The 16,385-nt window shown below is 39.9% G+C and overlaps 1 protein-coding gene across 4 annotated transcripts in view; it reads left to right on the forward strand.

The window, feature by feature from the left end:
* Positions 1-16,385, forward strand: part of LOC1279182 (leucine-rich repeat-containing protein 15) — a 164,636-nt gene that overhangs the window by 134,837 nt on the left and 13,414 nt on the right. For all 4 annotated transcript variants that reach the window (XM_061662138.1, XM_061662139.1, XM_061662135.1 and 1 more), the window contains exon 4: positions 15,301-15,719. The gene's annotated coding sequence lies outside the window, so the exon portion shown is untranslated. The remainder of the gene's footprint in view (positions 1-15,300; positions 15,720-16,385) is intronic.

Consider the following 16,385-nt stretch of genomic DNA (forward strand, 5'->3'; position numbering starts at 1 on the left):
TCATCGGTTATTTTCTGTGCGCTTCAACGCACCCCTTCCGATCCGGATCCGATCTTAAAGGCATCTCGTTATTCGCCATCGCTCCATTCACCCCAACCCAGTGATTCCGGTGCGTGGTGTTTTTGCTTAATTTCAGCCGCGCATGAAAGACGAAACCTGTTTTACAAAAGAAGGAAAAAAACGAACCTGTGCCGAAGCTTGCGGCTCATTGACTTTTTTATGAGTCGTGGAATTGTTGCCGACGGTGTACGGTGTTTGCTATCGATATGCGCGCGTGTTTCTGCACGCCAACCTGTTCCGGGGAGGACGATATCAATCGATTGCGCTTCCTACATGTGCGTTGTGCTGCGCTTTTTTTGCTTGCTCAGTACACGCCTACTAGGATATTCATCGAACATTGGTGTCAGGCACATGAGGCGCACCCTTTGCGAGAGCAGTGTTTAATGATGGCGTACGATAATCGCAATCTGATAACGAGACGAGGTTGCTGTAGCTTTTTTTATACCTTCTGGTTGTAAAACATCACTTTATGAAGTTTTTGTGTTTGTTTTGTTTTTGAGTCTTCATCTTAAAATAATAACTATTTGACTATCGGTAGGTGCTGTTTATGTTTAAAATTTAACAAGTATTGTAAAAAAATACTGATGAGTCTTACAGAATACTGAACAACACGTGCAGAATTGAGAAAATTTAAAAAATCAACCATTTCATTACCATTGCTCGGAAAAGGTACCCAAATCTACCGATGGATCTTCGAGCACTTTGACTTAACTATCTTGACCCATTTTCTGCATACCTACACCTCGTGTGTGCGTGCTATCTTATGGAATTTGCTCGTAGTGAGAGAATTCATATTTCATCCTTGCACACTTCTGTCACGCATCACACTTACACACATTGAACAGAACTGTTGAGAGGTATCCAGAAAGGTATTGCCAGCATTAGTCACGCAGACTGCCGCTTTGAGCGAGAAAGATCCCGTAAGCTACCTACAGATAAAGAATAGGCCAGAGGATATGTGATGCCCAGCGATTATGGACACCCCTCCACCTGAACCTACGGACCGGAGTAAAACATTTCATATCCTTTCCTCACGTGAGGAAGTGCGTTCCATAAGACGTAAGTCGTCATTTGATCTACATGAAAGGAGTATGTTTTTATCTGCTGCTTATGAAGGGATTATTGATTTCCCACCTTGCTATTTCGTTCTATCGTGCCCGGGACCCGCTAGTGTAATTCAGAATAATAGAACGATGGAGATGTTGAAGGGAAGCTGTGCGTAGTTTGTGCGTAGATCTTACGGTGGGAGGAAAGAAGGTGGAAATCTGTGCGGAAAATCTCAAGGATTAAGGTCAAAGACGTACACCTACGCTCACCGTTTACATGCTAACAGGCTGGGCGAGAGCCCGAGATTAGGAGCGGGTGCATAAATTACTTCCACTTGAGAGCGCTGAAAGGAGTCGACAAGAAGCGATGAAGATACATTGCGTCTCGTTACAACAGCGTAAGAATGTACAAAAGAGAAAGAGGTGGATCTTTTTTGTTCATCTCTCGTGTACTTCTGTCTCGTACCAAGCACACAGCTTGAACGAAGGGACAAAAAAACGGCCCTTCAGAGGTACTTAGGGCAAAAGGGACACCATGAACCTCGCTAAAGCCAGCAAGTCTTGCTCGACCATTTTTCTTTGCCTGGAACAAAACATGGCAGAAGAAATGTAGCGCCAAAGTTTGCACATGTAAACAAAAATATTCATCCCCATCGTCGAGCGCTCGGAGTGAAAGCGGGACTTGCATACTTTAAGGCGCACAGCTTACTCGGACTGACGGACTGACTCTCTTGCCAACGGCATGCCGGCATACCAAACGGCAAAGCAATCACTTTCTCAGGCAGCGCTGTTCCACCTAGTGCAGGGTAATCTTTCTGTTCTGCTACTGTTCTCCCAGTACACCGTGTGCGGAGATTACTGTTGCTTTTTCACACCTCCCACCCAACCCTGTACCGATATTCCCGGTTGTAAGATTTAAATTGCGCAACGCAACACCACAGCATCAAAATGAAGTAAAAAATATGAGACTCTTAGCCACCGGAGCCAAACAATAATTACTGCAAGAGGAGAAATTGTTGGGTGCACGGTTTTTTTTTCTTACTTCTTTGGTCTTCCTTCTTTGGTCCGCTTTGTTGACACTTCCTTTTTGACCAGCGCTGAAGAACTGGTCGTTTCTTTTGAGGTGCTGGTGAGTTAAATGGATTTTTAATTGAATTTCCTGTGCCCGTGGTACTTATTTGAATGAAGGAGAAAAAAATCATAGTAAATGAGAAGCAAGAAGCATTTTCCAGAGTTCATGATATTGCAGTATTTTTTATTCCATAAATATGTAGGTATTTTGCTGCATTTCTTACTTCTTTAGTCAATAAAAATGTACTACATGCACCTGTAATTTGTGTGCATTTTAAAGATATAATACGACTAAAGTTTTATCTTAAATGAGCTTAAGTAAGATCCGAGTAGCTCTATGGAAAACGTTCTCATTTCTATGGGTTTAAGCGTGACTACGCTAAGCTTACCAATGTTAACCAAGTCCCAGGAAGGAAATTACTGTTGTTCGGGAAAAATAACACCACACAACGGAACCTCAAACGTAAAACCCTCTAATGTATACACCACATGGACCCGGTGGACGAAAATCCTCTCACCATCATAGGATTTGCGGTTCCTAAACAAAGTAAGAACCAAAAACAAAACAAAAATATGGTTAAACTTCAATTAAAATTCAAATTCAAAATTAACCGCAAACATCAAACGTTCCAACCTTTCCGAACCGGCCCCAGTGAGAATACGTGGCCTGTCCGTGCGTGTGCAAAGTTTCGCGATTCTGCAGATCCTCCGCCCCCCGGGGGGTCCATCGCTCTCTTCCCAGGAAGGTCAAAACGGTGCCAGCACCGGGGCACAATCATTATTATCTTAACATGTAACTTTGTTTCACGTTTTGCTCTAATGCTACGCTTTTGCACAAAGTTGTGCAACGGAACACCTGCGAGCGGACGATGTGTTTTGCATTTATCCACCCTGCCAGGTTCCACGCCGTTCACAAGGTGCTTTTTGCGGAAAAAATTGTTCCACGGGACGGATGCTAATATTTTTCTCGTATGCTGTTGGCTTCCAATTCACCAGCGAGTTAGTTTTATTATCATACTTGCGGAAATATCCAGCCGATGTGGCCTTATCGTGTGCTGGATCGTGAACAGGGTCCGAAAAGATCATGCTACGCAACGTACTTTTTTACAACTTCCTCTTATAGGCAAAATACAAACGAAATTATAAAAAAAAAAAAACTAAAATTCCATTCGAGAGGGTTTAACGTGAGCTCGCTTTGCACGTGGGAAAAAAAAACATAACAAAATATCAACATTGAAAAGCAGATTTTTTTTAAGGAAAAAATATTCCCCCCGCCCCCCTCCCTGAAATGAGAGCAAAAACATTTTTGGATAATGAATAGTAAATATTTATTTTGTGCTCGGAACATCTGCCCCAGCCCATTGCAATGGTGATAAGAAACATAAACTCAACGGTCTGTTTGCATTCCATGATGGGTAAGCGGAAACCCGTTTCTATCTCACTCTCTGTCTGCTTCACACCCTTGTTCGGCAATACGAACGGGAAAAGTGAGAGATAATTATTTCGGATTAAATTATTGATTACAATTGGCAAAGCATTTTTCGACAAGCTCTAAAGTGTTGTACAGTTGTACTTCTCGGTAGAAAGGCGAGCTATTTTCCATTTATTTCCGAACGATATCTAATGTGCGTAAAACTATTATAACCACCAGGCGTTTAACATTCAACCATCTCCTTCCAAAGATTTCAATCCTTTTTACTCTTTTTTTTGGTCAGAAGTAGATAGTAAATGTGGTATGTCCTTGACAGTGGTGCGCAAATCGCTGTTCACCGGATGGACACGATGGATGTAGCAAAATTATGGCAATCTTCCTCTAATGGTTCATTCCCAAGAACTACTCGTGCTGCACTCGTGGCAATACTTTACAGGAAAGGAAATCGTACAGCTCCATTAAATGCCACTTCACTCAAGCGTTGAAGGACGTACCGGTCCGATCCTGGAGGATCCAGTCCTTAGTAGAAGAGCTTACAATGTTACTTTTGCTATTTTGCCTTGACAGGAGACTAAATCGTACGAAAAGGTTAACTTTCATCGAGGATGAACCATTTTATCACTAGTTGAAAGAGATATTGCAGGCAGATGTATATTAAAAGTTTTAATTGTTTGTTTTTGATTGTGTTTATGAGGTGTGTTTCATAAAAAATGTTAGTATAATCTTTATCTTAATGCAGAGGTTTTCAAACTTTTCAGTTAGCGGGCCGCATTGCTTAACGTATAATGGTGTTGAGGGCCATCTTTCCGTTGTCTGTAACAAATGCGAACGTTTCAATTTCGGCTTTATAGGAAAATACTATAATGATACACAAAACTTCTATAGCTTTCTATGATTTAAACTTGGTCTACGTCTCTGAATAGCAACAATTACATTTTATTTAAAAATAGTCACAATAATTAACTATTTCTTTTAACCTTAACAAAGCCGCCAAAGGCCGCATAATAGGCTCCCGAGGACCGCTTGCAGCCCGCGGGCCGTAGTTTGGAGACCCCTGTCTTAATGAATTGAAACTACAGCGAAGAGAGTAGTTAGAGAGTTAACCCAACGGATTAACACAAAAACCTCAGGAGAGTCACAAGTTTTCAGATAGTTACCGTTTTAATCAATTTAACTTTAAAGCACATTTGCAGTACAAATTAATTCTCCTGTAAAGATAGGCACCTTTAAGATTTCTAGGTTGAAGAGATATCTGTTTGATGCTGACCTATCTGAAACATGATATTTGTGTTGTTTATCATATTAAATACATCATAGCATTCATATAAAAACTTAAGCTGAAATCAAAATCATAAAGCTTAAAAACTAAACTCAATGATAATATAACATATGGAGCAAGATCCAGATTTTTTGAATCTTTAAATCATAATAAAGAATTAATTGTGTGAAAGGATACCGTCAATGTCACAATACAAAAGTTCAAAGTATGAACTTTGATGTTTTTTTTTAATAAGCTACATTTGCGGCTCTTTTAAAGCCTTTATTTCTTTAATCTTGCTCTGAGATGCCTTCCCACAATTTGCTCTCAAATACCTCAACTTCACAACGAAGCAAAAAAAAAAACCCTCAACTGCACAAACTGTACGTACGTACAAATTGCGCACATACCAAACGGAAATGGCAGCAATGGAGGGGAAAAATATTTTTACCCACCCGACCCCCATTGCAAAGATGCCGCCACTTGCACCAAGCGTGCAGCGTGAGAAACAAAGCTAACAAATACATTAAATTCGCTTTGATTGTGTTTTTTGCCCCTCCCCTTATGGAGCATCCATTCCAAGCGGCGGCCGGAAATGAACCGCTCAGATCAGTTCAACACCGCGTTCTGCTACTTTTCTTCTTTTTTTGTTTTTTGTTTGCTTTTTACTCACTTCGGTCAGGACGCACCCAACGGCACAGGATGCTTGAAAAGTTCGCCGTAGATATGGCGCATAAAACATTCCGTTGCATCCGCCTACCGGGCTCGCAATTCAATCGCAATTCCATGCAAAGCACCAATAAATCGCTGCCCGCTTTCGTGCCACTGTGTACGCCCTTCGTTTTCTTTCTTCTTACACTCTGTTTCCGTTCTGTCTTACCCGGTTCTTCCGGTGCGACAGTTTGCTAAGCAATCTAAATTTATATTTTATTATATTTTATCGATTTTCATATCCGCCCAACTCGGAGAAAGGTCGGGCGGAGACGGTTATCGACTTATTTTTCATCCGTACTCCACGAAGAAAAGAAAACAGTACAAAAAGCATCATACACTCGCAGCCAGACTGTCGCACAGTCTTTCGCGCGTTGAATCGAAAATTTAAATCAGATTGTTTTGTCGCCATTCTCTACCCTCCCGCACGGTGCGGTATGATGAAATTATGGAGCAAAGCAATGCATCTAAATCGTACAACGTCGAACAACATAACCCCCACGCCACGGGTAGAAAACAAAGGGCAAAAAAAAAATCATACCCAAAAGTATATCCACTCCTTCGATTCCAGTGCAGTGCAAAAGATGATGTGCAAGTTGGGGAAAATTGTCATATAATGGATTTCGCGGGAACATTTAGATCATTCCCGCCAGTAGTGTTCGCTCTGTAGAGTCGGCGTTGCGCAATAAAAGTCAATCAGTGTACGACGGGAAATCCTTCCCCGGGAGAAAAAGGGGAAATAAATAAGGAAAGCGATTTAGTTTGGGAAACGTTCCTGCACGGTGCATGTCTCTGCTACGTGACAAATCGTCTAATTTTCAAACTCTTACTGTTCCGAATGATCGGTTTATTGCTTTGCCGATAACAAGCAAAGATTGGCGGTTCGTTGAACGGACCTGATGAACATACATTTGAACGAAATGAAACTGATATTTCATGCAGCGAAACCAAAATCCTTTAAATCTCGCACTGTACAACCAATGGGTAAAGCTACCCGGGAAACTATCTGTATTGTGCGACCAAAAGTTCTTCCGTGCGACTTTCAGCCAGAAAATGAGAAAATATTATTTAATTAAAAAACTTTCCTATAAATTATTGAAACGTGCCTGCAAGTTTTCACCACGGTTGTGTGGTTCGTCAAAAACGGTGTAGCAGAATATAGTACAGGCAGCAGAAGTAGCAGCAGCAGCCATCATTTTCGTTTTGTCCTTTTTCTACGGACGATGTAGAAAAAGTACGAACGCTCCACTGCTACCGGTTCCGGGCCTTCTTTATTTTAGCTCTGCCATTTTGAGTCTTTTAGCAAAATTAAAGTAAGTGTGCTAGCGAACGCTGGCTAGCGCAGCGATGACAGCACGCGGTACCGGTTGATGTTTCGGACCGTGATTCTCTTTAGTATCGGTGATAAATTACCTGGTCGAGGTAAGCTGACATAATTATGTTCATACTCTTCCTTCTTTTTTGTTCAGTGTTATTTTCTTGGTCTCTTTCTATCTCTTAAAATCTCTCTCTTTCTCTCTCTCTCTTTTTCCTTTCTCTCTCTCTCTCTCTCTCTCTCTCTCTCTTTCTCTCTCTCTTCTTTATGTCTTTCTCTCTAATAAACCGATGGAAAATGATAACATGTTATTTTCTGTGAAGATATGTGTAGTTAATTCTGTGTTAGATCGTGCGTCAATTTAATGAATTTTCAAGCAAATTTAACTACAACATTAGTCAGATGCGAAAGAACTCCGTTGGAGCCAAAGCCTCTCTAAACTATTCCAACAACAACATACAACATTAGTTCGAGGGCTTTCAAGAACAGTTAAACATTTCTCGAATATTTGGAATATGTATGTTTTTTTTATTCAGGAGGGACGGCTTTGCCGTATTGCTTGGAATATGTATGTTTGTGTTTATAATTTAATGTTACAAGTAACCTTAATGTTTACTGCTCTCGTTAAGATTCAATGGCTGGCGAGTAATTTTCTTTAATAATAAATTATTACATCTAGTACCGATTTACTGTAACCGTATCATCATTTGAAGTAATACATTTTTAGTTTAAATTAACCAAAATCAAGTTCAAGTTGCTATACATTATTTAAAAGTTATACGCTCTATAATTAGCTGACAGGTAAATTAAAAACCATGCCTTTGTATGAAAATCCCAGTTTTTTTTTATTCACAAAAAATTCATGGTCATTTAAAAAAAATCATTTTTATGGAAAACGTGTCAATTAAAAAGCACAAACTCAATCGTTGGCAGGCAATCAAAGTTGAAGCAGTGAGTTGAGACTGTGTATCTTCTTCTTCTTTGGCTCAACAACCGATGTCGGTCAAGGCCTGCCTGTACGCACTTGTGGGCTTGGCTTTCAGTGACTAATTGATTCCCCCCCATAGCAGGATAGTCAGTCCTACGTATGGCGGCGCGGTCTCCATTTGGGGATTGAACCCATGACGGGAGACTGTGTATAAATTATATAATTATGAAAAACTATCAACAGTCGTTAAATTTTAGTAAAAAATAGTTTATAAATGAGTACAAGGAAAAATCAACGCAACTTTTGACAAAAATAACAAATGCAAAACGAAAACTAAAAATAAATAATAGGAAAAACTTTCTTTACGGAACCCATTTCATAGCTAATCAGAAAACTTAAACACACGTCATGAAGTTTCAAAATATTAATTTTACAATAAAAAAGTAAGAATTAACGCATAGTGAATCATCGAAGGAACAACGAGCTTGTATTGTGGACTCATTATTATTATCATGATTTTTTTAACTTAGTTAAACCATTATTACAGTTTGAAAACCTCTTCAGAAAACAATTGAAAGCTAAATAAGTACACATAACAGCTTGGTACATCTCCTAATGGGTGCCGTAAGTGCAACTGTAATCAACTTTTAAATGATAATTAAAAGCATTCAAACTCCACTAAAAAAATATCACCTAGACAGTGTAACACCTCATTAGAAGCAATGCTATACAGCTCATTTAATAACAATGGTAAAGGTATCCTTCCCTCAAAGATACCCTAGAACATCACCACATCCCGCTACACTCATTAGATTATTATCCTCTACCAAACGATTGCACCGAACCTGGATGCTGCATCTCTATGATCTTTCGCTCAAGTAGAAACCTTTGAAACAGCTCATTCCACCATACTGACAACAGAAAAGACACAGAAGATTAATTAAAAATGCACAAATGAAACAAAAAAAAAAAAAGAACACCACATAACCGCCGGTGTTCCTTCGGGGAAACTCATTTCGACTTCAATTTCTCGCAAAAAGGTACCCCAAAGGTACACTGGCAAAGGGAACCGAACTTCATCAGCATGTACGAGAGTGGTTTGATGGTGCATTTGTGTGATGAGGGCCATTTTCCTTTGGTAAGATTTTACTCGAGCGAAGGTGCTTGTATCCCTTACATCAAGCGCCTCGATTGTTCTCTCTACAGAAAAGGATTACAATTGGTAAAAGTGCTTTCGCGTATAATTGATATTATTCCACAAGAGTGATTTACATTTATTGTGAAGGTTACGACACTGGCTATGGGAAAGGATCGCTTGATGGGAGGGATATAAAGGGACTATTGAAGCCGTTGCCTTAAAAAAAAGGAAGGAATCCTCTCGGTAACTAAAAGACTCAAGAACATTAATCGGTTTAAGTGATTGCTATAAATAAAATGATCAAAAAAGAGCTTCCTATTGACTGTGGTAAGGGGTAGAGCGCGGAAAGTCTGGATGGAAAATCGCTTGGCTCGTGGGAGGCAAAATAATAATCAACTACCCATGGATGGAAGGATCGGTGAAAGACGATGGTGAGATAGAACGACCGAAAGTAACCGATTGTGGCAACTGGGGAAATCTTAACACAAACGGGGGCGCAACCGCGTGCATTATATCATTATATCATCATTAATATTTCGGTGAGTATGCAAATTAGACACTCCATCCTTTCCAGCGCTCGCTATCAGTGGCAGTAAAATTCATTCATTTTTCGTTGAATGTTCGCATCGATTGAGACTTTAAGGGCGTTAGTCTTCTTTGAAGCAATCCTTTTCTAAATGCATTATTCGGTAAATTAGCTAGCAGGCAAGTATTCCGCCGTTTCGTTCGTTGTCAACAGCAATTTCATGCTATTAGTCCCGGTACAATTTACTTTCTTTTCTTTATTTATGTTTCATAAACGGTCTTTTTTTTATTGCTGATCTGATTACTTTTTCTGATTTAAATTTGAATGTAATCAAAATGAAACATTTGACCAAAATATTGCCATAATATTGAATATTATCTGGTTCTGATCCATGTAGAGATTACTAATGCCTTTTTTAAGTACAAATATAGACTGTCCTTGACCAGTCTTTGTTTTGCGCCTGAAAGTATGCTTTTTTTGTTCTATTGTTGATTTTTTCTAGCTTTTTCAGGAATTTTGTTGAAAAGCAAAACGACTTCAATCAAAACGCTACCATCCGTACTTTGTGAATTATGCAAGCATGTAAATTTATCTTTCGTTTTACGCATTGACCCATACGTAAACATTTTAAGCCTAATAATGAAATAAATTATATCCAGCACACAAGCGCATACAGCTCCAATTTGTCCAATAATTTCATAGTCACGTGCTGGCTCTGCAACTTATTTTTGACAAATTCATTTAACCACAAAACGGTTGACTCCATTTGCTGCCTTAGCTTCTAGAGCAACAAAAGAACCACACTTCGTCGAATCTGAAACGGCCATCAATACTCTTCCCAATACTTGGCTGACCTTCCGTAACCGTACACACATACACATAAAGACATACACCCCCAACCAAAAGCTCCTCCCGTTGTGAAAAGGCAACTTTAGCTCACGTAAGATCCAGCCTCACGAGGACCCGAAAACGTGGCAAATGAACGACAAGTCTTTCTCCAGTGCCAACAAGCCGGACATACACACAACAAGCGAAAGCCCAAAAGAGCAACCAAAAAGCGATAACACAATTACACATCCAACCCAAAGCCCTTCAGCACACGTGGCGTTCGTTCCTGTGCCGTGGCACGGAAAACATTAAGTCAACTCCGAGCACGTACGCGACCGGTTACTTCCTGGCGATCGCAGCACGGGATGCGGCCGGTTATCCTGTTACCATTTAATTAGTGATTATGCTGACAGATGATCTAACCATTCCGTGCGTGATCGTCGTTCCGGCTGTGTGCTGTTTGACTGTCGTGAAACTAATTTACCTTTCCGTGTTTGCTACAATCGATTGCAATCAAACGTAAGCTAGAAGGGTACGGGAATGCGCGATTGAACAGCGTGATGAAAATTTATTACAACTGATTTACAGCAGCCTGCAGGGTTTATCGGAACTTTGGAAAGAAAAAAAATAATTCAGAAGTGATTAATTAACCATGTGCCATGTACTTTTGTACATTTATTGTGCACTATGCGCACATATCAAAAGTAATCACATGGCATGAGGAATGGCCCAAAAAGTATAAAATGTAATGAATTTTATGCAAACACAAACCAATAAAAATGCACCCCATTCAACGCTTTTAATTAATTATAATAAACTCAATCAGAGCATTGCTCAGTTTGTGCTCGGTGTTAGCCACATGTGGCTAGTTTGAAACCACATTATCGATATGACAAACAGGCAGACGAAAAAACATAACATTCAATGCCAGTTTAATCACCCGCCAGTGCAACAACACCACCACCACCACAAAACTGTATCGAATAACGCATGTTTTTCCGCGTTCTACGCCCTGTTAGCGATATTAAAATTTAAAACCTTCCCTCATCCCGATAATTCCTTCATGGTTCCGTTGGCACGAGCGGGCCTGAATGGATAGCGCATAATTGACACTAATTGATTCAATATGCAGTGCGTTGAGCTTTCGCTCACGATAATACGCTCCCCTCGCTGTTCCTGGCTGTGCAAGCTTCAATTTGTCCCGGGGTTTTTTCGTTTCATTTCAAACTCATAAATTATTAAACGCCCTTCTATCGCGGTTCTTAGCGCCAATCTGGGTGTGGCCGCAACTAATTGACGAATTATGTACGCTCTTTAGATGCTAACAAAATCTCTAGCCCTGATTTTGCATAAATACATATACGTACACCCTGGCTATGTTGTGGTCGTGTGGGTTATGTCAAGGTGTGGGTAGGTCGGGTAGAGTAGCAGAGGCAAAAATATAATAGCACTGTTGTTAGTCAAAACATGTCACTCGTGCTTGTTACCGTCCACCACTCCTACACACAAGTCATCCCCGTCGTCATCGCGGTCTGTCTCGCCAAAGCATGGGCGGTTCACCCCAAATGCAACCCACGCGCCCGCGACATTTTTAGACGCATCGGATGGAGTCCTTTTCCGAGTGAAAACTCGTCCTAATTACCTATGGCTCTTATAGTGCCACGGATTGTTGTTGTTTTTGGGTTACTCAGTAAAAGGAAAGCATTAAAAACAAACCATGATGATACCTTTCGTTTGGTGAGATTGGTGGTAGGATAATTAAACGCTTCCCCTCAGCGTACGTCTCTTCGTTGGTTAAGGTTTTTGTGGCAGCTGTCCCAGATAATACGGTTGTTGATGTGTATCGCCTGCAACTGGTGTGTGATAATGTGTACCGATGTTGTTACCCTGTGAGCTTGTGGAAATCCTGTAGGTAACAAACGAGTGAAATGGATTTGAGTCATTTCATATGCTAAAAGCCTACTTAAAGCTTGACCTGAATGGGATTGCAGTTACGCCATGTTTGCGTTGGTTTAAAGAGCAACGTGAAAGCTATTTGATAAAGACATTTGCGAGCGTACCGTTGCTGCACGCTTCAGCCTGAATGTATGCAGCCTTATAACAATTGGCAGCTGATAGAGGTGGAAGAATGGCTCTTTAAGCCTGAAATGTTTCCCCATTTCAGCAGCAACAGCATCGGGATTTAATTACGAGATATAAATGAGATAAAAACAAGCTATTTATGAGAATAATAATGACTCCAATCCGTTTTTGTAAATTGCATACATTCAGGCAGTTATATCTAAAGCTTTAAAATAATTTTATTTTCAATTTCGTTTACAACGTTTTTTCAACTATGTGAATTGGTGAAACCTGATTTCATATACCGCAAACGGATCAAATGTACAGATTAGATCAACACTTTGCTATTCATGATACTGCCATAATTACCGCACTCATATACACAGCCAAATACACACACACACACCCCAAAAACCAACAAGACAATGATTTGCTACTACTCTCTTCTAACCTTCACCTTCTCCTAAACGCTCAACTCTCCAACAAATGACGCACATTTTCCAATCAGTTGCATATTTGCACGCGTAATCATCAATAATCTATACCCCAGGCACTCAGCCGACCAAAAAATAATGGAGAACCCACCATTTGAAAATTATGCTTTTCGGAGCATTTCCCTCAAATTGACCGCCCACCATGCTATGCGGTAATTGATTGTTATGCTGATTTATGAGCTTAACGGGGGACCATCGTCTAGTCTGACCCTATTCCAACTTACTCGACCGGGAAGCATCAATCGTCATTCCCAACACGTCCGACGAATGGCGACGGCTAATGCATTTCCCAAAACACCTCAACCACCTTGGTGGTGGTGATGGTGGTGGTGATCGTGAGCTTCGATTTCGACACTCCATAAATTCCTCGCACGCGGAAAGAAACAACACTACCATACACGGACTAATTTGTGCAACGATGGCGGAATAATGATTAGCCAAGCGATTGGCACGTTTGGGTGGCGTACTTCGTTCGGACGGCAAAACTGTACTGAGCAGCGTTGCCGCGTGCCGCCCAAATCAATCCAATGTTTATAAGCATGATTTATTCGAAAATCCGTGACTGGGATAGGAAGGTCAAGATTTATTAGGTGTTCGATAAATTACTCGCATGAATTAGCTCGATTTCCAACCACATTAAAGGCACGCAAAAGTAATTGAGCAGGACCTTAGGATATCTGTAGAGTTTTAACTAAAACAAAGATGTACTATACAGGAATTTAATAGAATAAACTGTCTTTTGTGTCGATGTGTCTACGATAAGCTGATTTGAGAGTGTTAAAGTTAAAGGTATAAACTTTTTTTTGTTGGCTAGAATTCTCAAAATTTTATGGAGAATGCTTTAATTCTTCACCTTCATTCTTTTGAACAGAAAAGAAATTTATTATATGTATACCATATTTCCAAAACAAACCTAAAATCCACGAAAGTTGTGCTTACTGGACCAATGAAAATGCGCATTTAAAACAGAGTCCAGATTTTACTTCCCTCGATACGCATCCACCTCGGCTAGCAAACATAAATATCATTTTACTACCACTTTGCATTACCATAAATTGTCCATAAATAAAGCTACATTCAATCTGCACAAAATGGTACACCGATCAAATTTCGTCGTTTCCCCCTTCATACTTGTAGCTAGCAATTTTCCATCACTGAATAGTTACGGGTTGGATTTTACTGAGCTCTCCAAAACCCGCAGAAAATGGCCCGATTTTTCCCACCATTTTGTAACACTTTGCTTGACCCTCTCGATTCCTCCTTTACTTACTTTAATGACAATCGCGTTGAAATGAGCTGCTGCTGGTGGTGGATTGGGAAACTGCAACTCGAACGAGGGTATGGGATGGGATTCAACACCACTCGAAGAATTGTTGCGGTCCCATTGCTGAACTGGGGCTGCTACTGCTACTGGCACTAAGTATTTGCAATGTGGCCCAAATAAGTGGCCATTTTTTGCAGACCTTCTCGGATTTGTTTTCACAAGAGCGGTCGTTTTGGGTTTTATGGCACCAATGTCGTTCATGGAACAGGAACACAATGTTTTTGTACTCGCTGCAGTCTAAAGGCCGAAGAGCGGTCAAACAATTAGATAAATTGTATTTTTGATGCTATACCACAAAGGAAGCGCCACAATGGAAAGCATTTTTGAACACGGTTAGCTAATTGGTATTGGATTGGTGCTGGAGAAATTTCAGTTCAAACATCTATTTCATCATGCGTTCTTCTTTTTAAAGGTTTATTCGTTACTAGAATTGATAGTATAAATCTACAAGACTTGTAGATCTTGTAACAAGACTCAAAATGTTACAAGATTATTGCTAACGGCATTTTTTAAGTTCCAAGAGTAAAGCCAAGAGCCAAGCAACGCGCTTTAAACTGTATTTTGTAACCTGATATAACAAATTACCATTCATGCACCGATTTGCTTTACGATTCTCCTCGTAAAACACACAACAGAGGGACTAGGGGCTTTTAGTACACGGTCTTTATTAGACCCTGCCTTTCAAGTACTCCGGCAGAAGAGAAGTAATCCAACGAAGGCATTCATTAGCCAAATCATCTGCAAGGGCTACAATTGCATCTGCTGGGCAGTAGCCCCAACCAACAATAAAACTTTGCATCATAATACTCCACATCTTTTCGTGGGATTATGAAGCTGTTAAAACTGAAACAGCTTAGCTTTATGGTGAGGAATTTTAAATACGGCCGTTACTCAAACTTGCCATCTTGTAGGCCCTTTTTATGTTTTTGATGTTTGCCTAAGTTGTAAAATGCATCTAAACTGAGGCTTTACTTATTGCTAGAAGCAATCGGAAAGGAAAACCTTAGTATAGGCAATAATTAAAAAATAGTATACATTCCTGAAAATCTAACTTGTCATATTATGTATAGTAGAATTCATTAACAACTTCATTTTGTTTTACTTACAGCTTCTCCTGGTGACCACCAATCTCGCTCGCAACCACGCATCAAACCCTCGGGTTTGTCGAGCATTGAGCAGCCAAACCGCAAATGAAACCGTTCGCACGTGCTGCTCACCACAAACCGGTGCATAATTATCGGTTCCATTCATATGTGCGCTTGTGCCTGCTTTATGTGGTTACAGCACCGATCGAAAGTGAAACACGGTGACTGACACCTGTGCTGCGAGTGTTTTCTGAACCAGTATGCAACTGTGCGGTGCTTTGTTTTAATTTTTATGCCGTGAATCAACACCACAGCCGGAGTGGAAGTAATTGTAGCTAAAGCGTGACCAGTGCAGTTAGTGTGCAAAACAGTGGTTGCAACGATTCTACCGAAAATTACGTAGTTACTATAGTGTTACAGCTCGTTCATCACAACGCTAAAGGTATGATATTAATAATATGAACTTTTTTTTCAAATCATGCTCATGCTTGCCTACATCAACGCAATACCATTTTTTTTTCAATGGAAATATAAGTATTAATTAAAAGGATAAGCTCATTTAAACATGTAAAATATAGATATTCTTGATTTGTTTATGTTTTATAAAACATAAACAGTTTTTGAACGCACATCAATATCAATAAGGCACATCACATCAAACACGACATACTTTGCTCTTTGTCTTTCTTCACGCACTACTGAACGCCTAAAGGTATGCAAATGACATATCAAGTCTAGGTTTTTAGCAGAAAACAAACATATAATTCTATAAAAATAACAACCATTCATAAAATAATTGGCATCCATTTGACCAATCTCAACCCCATAGCTGCCATATGTAAAAAGCATCAAAATGGCTAAATAGAAATAGCACGAGAATGAATTCCACACGATAGCGAGAGCGTTAGGTTTTTGCTTCATGCATTGTACACGCACAATTTTGTAACTCTAACTAGTTTTCAAGATGTAATGTTAAATTAAACATGTTATTTTATAAGCTTTTTGTGTACTCATTACATAAAAATAAACGTAGAAAGCTTTAATATGTTTTTATTTCCCACTTTATAACAAAAAACGCTAGCTTTAGTTTGCCACACTGTGCTTCGTG

This window comes from Anopheles gambiae, chromosome 3 (assembly GCF_943734735.2).
Source record: "Anopheles gambiae chromosome 3, idAnoGambNW_F1_1, whole genome shotgun sequence".
Taxonomy (NCBI): Eukaryota; Metazoa; Arthropoda; class Insecta; order Diptera; family Culicidae; genus Anopheles; species Anopheles gambiae.